This window comes from Panicum virgatum, chromosome 7N, assembly GCF_016808335.1.
Source record: "Panicum virgatum strain AP13 chromosome 7N, P.virgatum_v5, whole genome shotgun sequence".
In the NCBI taxonomy this organism is placed as follows: Eukaryota; Viridiplantae; Streptophyta; class Magnoliopsida; order Poales; family Poaceae; genus Panicum; species Panicum virgatum.
In genome coordinates this window covers 219850-229560 of record NC_053151.1, presented here as the reverse complement: position 1 = coordinate 229560, position 9711 = coordinate 219850, and the positions used below count along the sequence as shown (strand labels likewise).

The following is a 9711-nucleotide window of genomic DNA, read 5'->3' as shown; positions in this document are numbered from 1 at the left end:
GCGCCCGCTAATGAGTTACCGGCCGCAAATTACATTTTACATATTGAGCCATATGTGTTTCTGTCATGGTTTGGGTCGCTCATTGTTGAGAATTTAGTCACTAAAAGGGCAACCGGATAGAGCTATTTGGATGCGATGTTTTTTACGGTTTCAACATAATATCGTGGTATTTGAAAATTCTATAGCCCTATTTAGTGGTACAGTATTTTAAAACCGTGTTTTAGAAATGCTATGGTTTACAATTGCTATGACCATACTATGGTTTTACTGCAACTAAGGCATACCAGTACTTGTTTGGTTCTGCTGCATTCTCTGAGATAGTAAAAAATTTTGGTATCTACATTAAAATTTGTAATACTCTAGAAATATTGTAATACTCTAGAAATATTGTAATATTGCAGAAACTATGGTTTTAGGCAAGGTTAATCTAATCGGTCACCCGTCGTTTAGAGAGTAGTCAAACTACACAGCCGATTAAATGGAATACAAACAAATTAGTTGACTATTTAGTAGGGTGCACACGGTGTGTACACGGACTACACGGCCATTTATGGCAACGCTGGTTTTAGGCACTGAGTTTTTCTAGAGCTGCCAAACAACTTTTTGGTAAAATACTATAGTATTTTTCAATACAACAGTATTACCAAGAGACTACAAATATATTGCGCTTTCAAATAAAGCCCGTAGAATCTCAGATCAAGAGATGTTTGGTTGTCATTGGTAAAACATTATTTTGAATATGATAGTATAGCTAAAACTGTAGTACTTTTGCACTGTTAATATATATAGCTTTTACAGTGTTTGGAAACAATAAGAACCGTCCATCCAACGAGATCAAACGGTCGAAAATAGGTGGTACCGAGGAAATAGTACCGGTGGTACCATTTTAGTGGAACCAATACCAAAAATGGTGGGACCAGTACCCATACAATGTTACTAATTAGCCAATAAAATATTGAAATCGTGGTACCGGATGGTATCGGTAGGTATCGTTCCAACCACCGTAAAAGAGTTCTTATTGTTGCTACAGCCGCCTTGTATTCTTGTTTGGTGAGGGCACTTCATCACAGCAAGGCGCCTCTTCATAGACCACCACTTCTACCGCAAACGTCCAGGAGGCCACTAAAAGTCCAGCAAAGAAGAGTACTCCAAAGAAAAAGGCTAAAAAGAGCCCAGCCAAAAAAAATTACTCCAAGGGGAAAGCTGTGAACTCAGCCACTATTAAGTGTTTAAGCTAGTCATGTATCTGTATGGGTATGGAACTCAGCCACTATTAAGCTGTGAACTTGTTCTGATGTGAACTCAAGTATCTGTGTGGAACTCAAGTACTCGCCATAGTGTATCTGTGTTGAACTCAGCCACTATTAAGACCTTAATATATTTGTCTGAGAGTTCTATGATCTCAAGATATTGTTCTGTAATCAGTACATCTACAGGCGTGGGAGTTTTGAGCTCCATCTAGAGCTTCAGCCATCCACTTCCGACGCGTGACTCCAATGGCTGCCAGCCGCACGATGTCGGTGGACGCAGGCTGCTCTTTTATTTAGGCTATCTCCAGCAAGAACTTCTATCTCACCTTCTATCCACTATTCCCTACCCCATCTTACTCTATGCTACAGTGCGCAAACAGTGCATGCACGTCCTTGCTGGAGACAGTCTTAGCAAATGTAAGCCAAAATCGATCTGTTTTGCTGCAGGCACTATATTATATTATAGTAGTATCCAAATAGACTATTTAGTTTAGGAATATATAGGTCTATAGGTACACGTCTGCGTTCGTACTATTTCAAATTATATAAGTCATTGTTGAAGATTTAAAAAATTATTAGTACAAATACTTAAAAATTATAAGTCATTCTAAAAATATTTATGGTGAAAAATCAAATCATAAAAAATGGTATTTACACAAACTTTCAAATAAAATGAATGATTAAATATAAAATTTCAAGAAATCAATTCAATGATCTATAGTTTGAGACGAGGTATATCTATATAACATATATAAGCAAAGCCTACTAACAACCATTAACTCTATTTCTCTCAGCATGCAAGCCATCCACATCATCTCTAAGTCCACTAAGTACAACACTATAAACTTTCCACAGTATAAACATAGGAGAATCAATTATTTAAAAATTTCTCTCAATCATGATAAATTCGTTACAACAATAAACACTTACAAAACCATTAAATGGGAGCAGTCTATAAAATTAGTTCATATTTTACCTTCTAGTCATCCTTCCAGGGCTATCTCGTAGTATCTGGTCCCTAGTTGGCCTTTGTGGAGTACTTACTGAATCTTTTCTTTGCTTTGTTGTATTTTTCCTAGACTTCCTCTTCCTGCAATAAAATAAAATTTTAGAAATAGGGCTATGTGCATGTTACAGCAAGGTTAAAATTAGGTCAACTTGCCTTTTCTTAGTTCCATTGAGTGGGCATTTGGAGCTAGCTTGTCTGTGGCCCTTCTCTCCACATCTCTTGCAAATGACAGGGCCTCTAATCATCTTCTTCCCTTTAGAGTTTGTGAGAGCTGAGTTGTCAGGGTTCCCATCACCATTTGTGGGAGCTGAATTGGTGTCATGATTGTCACCTTTCTTCCTGTGACCTCTTTCAAGGCATGATTTGAACCTTAGTTTTCTTTGCCTCCCCACATTCTTCTTGGTAAGTGGGGCGCACACAGAGAAAGGGAGACGCACACGAGGCCATTGTGACTTGTCTGCCAGTGGCTCAATCTCCCTACCATATGCAGCTTGGAACTTTTCCACTGAGAAATAATGATGCACAAACTGCTCAAGATCAACATTCTTTTGTGTTGTTAGGAATGCCAAAGCTTGTTGACAGGGTTTTCCAATGTGCTGCCACTCTTGACAAGTACAAGTCTTTTCATTGAGCTTCACTCTGTCTTTCACCACCCTTGCTGTAGTCCCAGACCTCTGCACTCCAACTACCAGACTTGACAACCTTCAAATGAGCCAAACCTCTAGTGTTTGCTTTCAGCTGAACCATTACAGCAGGTAGAATCTTGCCTGTTGGCAGCCTTTCTGCAATCCTCCTCCTCTTTCTCCATAGAACTATTATCATCTCCCTCACCTTGTCAGCTAGTTCAGCAACTGGCAAGTCCTTGATACCTCTAATCCAATTATTGAACACCTCGGCTAAATTGTTGGTTATGAAGTCACACTTGATTTCTGGGTTGAAACCACATCTGTAGTTCTGTACCACAAGAGAGGGTGGTACTGTGTCATCCACTTCCATATTTCATCTGGCTCACTGAAAATTGCTGCCATGTGTTCTGTAAACATATCCTCTCTGTAAGCTCTTGCTGCTGGATAAATCCTACCAAATCCTTGAAACCTCTTCTGAAAATTCTTCATCAGGTGGAAGAAACACTCCCTCTGTTCAGCTGTAGGGAATACTTTTTGCACAGAGTTTTCCAGTCCTTTGCAAGCATCTGTGCAGATAGCAAGAAGCGGTGGCTCTCCAATTGCCTGCTTTAATTGTCTCATGAACCAAGTCCAATTATCTTCTGTCTCTGAAGCTATGAATCCAAAAGCCATTGGGTACATCCAAGTGTGCCCATCTACTGCTATAGCTGAAGCTAAATGTCCATTCCACCTTCCATTCAATGCACTGGAATCTATACTCAAGTATGGTCTACATCCTTCTTTGAAGCCATCAATACATGACTTAAGGGCACAGAAAAAACGATGAAAATACACTTGACCATCTACCTCAAAAGTATCAATTTCAACGACACTCCCAGGCATTCTCTTTAGTACCTCAGCCTTCCACCTAAACATCCCAAAACTTTCAGATCATTTTCCATAAACCTTGTCAAGTGCTAATTCTCTACCCCTCCATACAGTATCATAGAAAAGAGTGACATGATATTGTTGTTCCAACTTATCTTGCAGCTCTTTAGCACCCATGTCTGGTGTCACTCTAAGGATACTTTCAGCCTTACTTGCAACCCAATTCTTTGATGGTGTAGTGGTCCTCATCCTGCAGCTTGAGACACAATTATGCTCGTCAACTAAAACTGTCACCTGCATTCAATTCCAAGGCAAGAATAGTTAGTTTAGATAATAGACATAAACATATACATGCAAGTCAGGTAGTACACATCAATTGGTTAGTTAAGGCAGTAGTCACAATTGCACCTTGATGCTTCTGTTATCATCCTGCTGAGTTCCAACAATCCTCCAAGGGCAGTCTGCACTAGACTTGCAGAACCCCCCTGAACCTCTTCTTGTCAGACTTCTCTGTGCCCAGTGCAAATTCATTGTTGATTGCAAATTGCCTCACAGCCAGCCTAAAATCAACCATTGATGGGTACATAGTCCCAAGATCCATACTTGGATGATCCTTATCATAGGCTATCACAACTTCATCTGGAATGCTATCACTAACAGGAATTGCAGCACCTGCAGTATCATCAGTTTGTACAGTCCTGCGCATTGCTCTCACCATCTCATTGTCCTCCTCTTTTTTCTGTGCCCTCTCATCTTCATCCCTCAAACCCAACAGCACATACATCTGCTCTTCACTTACAATTTCCATCCTATCTTCCTCATACTGCCCCGTAATCTGCAGACTGTTCCAATCTACTTGGGGGAGCACAGGTTCTGGTGGAACATTTTGAGGACTAATAATAGGTTCTGCTGCCATATTGTTCCATTCAATATGAGGGAGCACAGGTTCTGCTGCCATATTTTCACGATTTTCAAACCTACTCGAAATCGAGTTGCAAATAATGAAAAGAAACGTTAGGATTTAACTTCGGTTAGTTGCTCCTACTCGCACCGACAACAATCTCAGTTACCAAAAAGGGAAGAAACTTACGTAGCAGGAACAGCCTCTGGGTCACAGTCCATGCCACCAGATCGACCTAGGGTTTGGTGAGAGACCGATTTTAATCCAAATCCGATGCAAAAACAGGAAGGGGAAGGCTTCATGGGACGGATTCAAACCTGGGAGGGCACCTTCTCTTCTTTCGCTGGCCGCCGGGGAGGGCGCCGGTGACGTGCGTCGCCGGCGACGAGAGAGACGAGGAGTCCCCGAGCAAGCCGCGCGAGCGGGTATGAGCGCTCGTGGTCAGCCGTCCAGGGACCAACGAGAGGAAAGGATAAGGCCCCAGGGGCACAGTAGTCCATTCGCGTGGCTGTAAATGGGAAAAGTAAAGGTAAATGAATTAAAATGACCAAATGGCAGAATAATCGAGCTGCCAACGTTGTAAATGGCAATTTGGCGAAGCCAACGACGGCGATGGCAATTTTGCGAAGCCACTTTCTGGCGGTGGCAAAAAAACCAATAAGCTAATTCGCAGGGGGTGGATTGGAGTGGCATGTGGGGTGCGTGTGCGTGCGGATGGAGTCCAAACCGGGGGTGAGACGGAGAGGGTTTGGAAACGGGGAGAGCTAGGGTTGGGAACAGGGAGACCGGTAGCGAGAGACGGAGGGAGAGCGCAGATGGATGGAGCTGCGAGACAGAGAAGCTCTGCAGTTTTCTCGCGAGAAAACGACCTTCTTATCGCAGGCTGGGGCGCGGGGCGGGGCTGGCGCTTGCACGAATCAAGAAGCACCCTCTCCCGTCCGATTATGAGGTGCGGGGTTTTAAGGTTATGTCTACCTCCACCATCTAGGTATCGTGGCAGCTCACTGGAGGAGGAGGAGAGATGACCTTCAGAGTTTATTCTAGCAGATTCTATGGTGCCCTTATCGACAAAACATCCACACGAGCTTCCGTCCTTGGACTCAGAGTAAGCAGTGGCTACCATGAGCACCTTCTTCTTCATGTGGACCTCGACCATGCATCCATGTCGGCTCGTCAGACTTGTAGTGATTGCTGTTCGTCAGAAGAAAGCAGACAACGTCAAGATTATCCATTTTTTTGGAAAGGGAAGCTATATTAAACTTTCAAGAACTATTCATTGAGATGATACAAAGCATTGAAAGAAGCTTCCGGCCTCTGTTTAGCAAGAAACACACGGCCAAGAGAGGGCAAAAAAATCACGCACACTCTAGTGACACTCAATTCTAAGATTAGATCGTCACCCATGTGCCCAGGGAAAGATATCCTTGGCTTCCCGTGCCAAGTGTTGTGAAGCCTTCATAGTTACATCATGCGATTCCGCCTTCTGAAGAGTAGCCCATGATTGAAGCCAGTGGATTATAGAATAGATAGCCTGTAAAGGAGAACAAGATTGCTTTTTTTCGAAGACTAAGTCATTTCTACAAAGCCACAGTGACCAACTAGTTGCAGCCGCACCTAACAAAATGAGAGGCCTAAGATTGCTAGGAAAACTTCCTAACCAAGGGCCAAACATGTGAGACACGCTAGAAGGACTAGACATGCCTGAGGCGATCTTAATTATTGACCACACTGATCTGGCAAAACGGCATTCAAAGAATAAGTGCCTAATTGTTTCATCATTGGGACAAAAAGCAACACACTTTTCTACCATGCCAGTTTCGCTTCGCAAGGTTATCCTTTTGTGAGCAGTACACCTTTACGTAAGTACCAAAGGAAAATTTTGACTTTCAGAGGGGCTTTTAACTTCCATAGTCTTTTGTTTAGGTTGGGAACATCTAAATTAATCAGAGCCGGATAGTGAGATTTCACTGAGAATTGTCCATTTTGAGTCAAATTCCAATGAAATACATCTGGTTCATGTGAGTGTTGTTTCGATCGGGCCGTAGGTTGAGAAAGGATCGCCAAATTAAGCCGTTAAGCTAATGCGCCCGGTGTGTTCAAATGACGGCAATTACGCTTAATTAGAGTTTTAATTTGGCGGTTCCGTCACATTGAACCGCAGAACTTGCAACCTAGTCTGAGTCATTGGTCTCATGACCCCTGCTGGAATACTTGCGTCTTGTGTTTGCAAATGGTTAAGATTGGTGTATCACATGACACGTAAAATAGAAATTTGCTGAATCTTTTTGAAAAATGCATCTGGCACCTTATTTTTTCAAGCTTAGCACAGATCATTTATAGATCGAAATAAGTAGCAAGCAGTCATCACATAAATTTGAACGGAAAAATGCAAGCAATATGGACATCAAACTCGTAGTAAATTATGTTTTTGATTTAGCTATGAGCATGTCCTGCTCGCCATTTAACCAACCATCACAAATCTTAAGAATCATATCATATATGGACAACTTATTTCCGCGTCCAGAATTTGCAGATCAAGAGTAGGCTATGTAGAACACAGCTCCCATATATCTTGTTATACAGACCAATCTTGAAATTTGTCATTTCTAGGTAAGACTCAAATTGTCCTTGATCTAAAATCAAGAGGCACAAAGCAAACAAAACCATGTAAGCTAGAAGTCAAGTAGGTTGTAGAAAGGGACATGTAAACTACTAAACTCAAAAAATAAGAAGTGCATGGAGCCCTCGAGCATGGTGAGAGAAAGACCGTAGCTTACCTAGGAACCTGACGAGCGATGCAGGAGCTAAAGAAAGATGGCCAGTGACTACTACTGCAGGAGTGAACGACCGCGAGAGTCGAGGAGGGCAACTGGGGCAACAAACAGTGAAACACCCATGCAACAGGTTGCCAGTGTGGTTCTGTCGGCCGCTTAAAAAAAAAAGAAATTGTTTTCTTGCCTTCTTGGGCCAAAGGCTGGAAAGCGAAATGTTAAGTAGACACGGAGGACGCACACGGCAGGCGAAGCCCAGCAACACAGAAGCGACTGACGAAGTGGGCGAGCGGAGTTATTATCGGTCCAGCGGTAAAAAAAAATAGAAAAAACTAACACGTGTGAAGCAGCGATAGGCCTAAAGTGGAGAGTTGCTCCCGTTGCTCGGATTTCTTCCAGCATAAGAGGCCAAAGGCTGGAAAGCGAAATGTTAAGTAGACACGGAAGACGCGCACGGCAGGCAAAGCCCAGCAACACAGAAGCGACTGACAAAGTGGGCGAGCGGAGTTATTATCGGTCCAGCGGTAAAAAAATAAAAATAAGAAAAAACTAACACGTGTGAAACAGGGATAGGCCTAAAGTGGAGAGTTGCTCCCGTTGCTCTCGGATTTCTTCTAGCATAAGAGTGTACATATTTTCAGCTCTAGATTCTTTTAGAATAGTGCAAAAAAGTTGAATTCATAACTGGAGTTATCAATAATCCGGATTCTACATTGTGATGCATTGAAAGTGAAACTTTACGTTAGCCAAGCACCTTTTGGTAAGATAAATTAAATAGTAATTAGCAATGAAACTGTGACACTACTGCAAAAAAGATTTTTAGAGGGGGATAAAAATATATTTTTTGAACGAATGTGGTCCCCGGACCTACTTCTCACAGCTAAAAATTGATTTATAGGGCCCGTTCCTATAAATGCATTTGTAGGGGAGGGTCGCAGCGTCACTCGGACGGGTGAGGGGCTCACAGCCCCTACAAAGGGGCGGGTGATGCCATGACCCGCTCCTTCAAATTTCCCTTCTACCGAGGTACAATTTTTTTTGACCAAATATGTACACATGCGTAAACTGGGGTTCAAACCGTTTACCTCAAGCCTCGCGCGTACCTTTCTTTCCACCATACTACACAGTCGCTTGTAACTCTATAGGATATGCTATTTTTTATATTAACTCTGAAATCGATTGTAGGGGCGGATGAGGCCATGATTCGCCCCTACAAATCCATTTTTAAGAGCAGGTGATGCCATCACCCGCCCCTAAAAATATTTTTTTATTTTATCACCAAAATTCATTTAAATCTTTAAATCTAGAAGAAAAAATAAAAAAAATGAAACTTCTACATTATGGTTATTGTAAACTATAGATACGGAAAAATATGTCAGACATATTTTAGTGTATATAAAGGTTAAGATTGTGAAAACTTGAAAAGATTACTTCATTTGTATGAGATACTATATAGTCATAGCTATATATAGGGCACAACTAGTAAATGGCTTAAATGAATAATGTATAAACTATAAATTTAGATCTTACCGGTACAACTTTGATATAGAACTACTTTGCATCCGAGGTTGTTTGAAAACAAATCAAAACTTGTAGACTTTGAAACTAGAGAACTTATAATACTTTTTTGGACTCTTAATGACCTTAAATAAAAAATTATCAACTACAAAATTTTAGATCTTGTCAAGGTCTACAATTTTGGTATAAAGTTTGTCTTCATCCGAAATCATATGAAAAAAATTATGAATTCTATGAGATCCTTTGTAGGAGCGAGTCATGCCACCACCCGCCCCTAATAATGCATTTTAGGGGAGGTGATGTCATCGCTTGCCCCTACAAATACATCATCCGCCCGTAAATTTTGATTTTTAGGGCAGACGATGGTGTTACCTGCCTCTAAAAATGGTGACTATTTATAGAGGCGGATGATGCCATCACTCACCCCTAGAAATACATTTTCAGGGGGAGGGTCAACTGCTATAGTAGCTCTTCTTCCTTTGTAGGAGCGGGTTACCTTTTGACTTATCTCTAGAAAAAATGAGACATTCCTACAAATTATTTTTATAGTACCGTGATGTCCATACGATTACTGTAGTCATTGAATTCGCAAGTGCAGCTTTTATGTATCCAGTAGAAAGAAACATCAAGGATCTTTTCCCGTACTATCTTTTGTGAAAAATGAAGATTTTGGAGCAACAAACTGTCATGGTTGATGACTCATTTTCTTATATCTATAAAAAACTGAAATAATTGAAAACCTTTCTTACCAAGATTAAGCCCACCGTAC

The 9711-nt window shown here is 41.5% G+C and overlaps 1 long non-coding RNA gene across 1 annotated transcript; it reads right to left on the bottom strand.

Annotated features, from left to right (window-relative positions):
- Positions 1-2413: 2413 nt before the first annotated feature.
- LOC120681742 lies at positions 2414-5138 on the bottom strand. Its single transcript, XR_005678047.1, has 4 exons — positions 4971-5138; positions 4843-4888; positions 4161-4729; positions 2414-4046 (listed from the first exon to the last, which is right to left on the bottom strand). It is a non-coding gene; the product is annotated as an uncharacterized LOC120681742 (long non-coding RNA).
- Positions 5139-9711: the final 4573 nt, after the last annotated feature.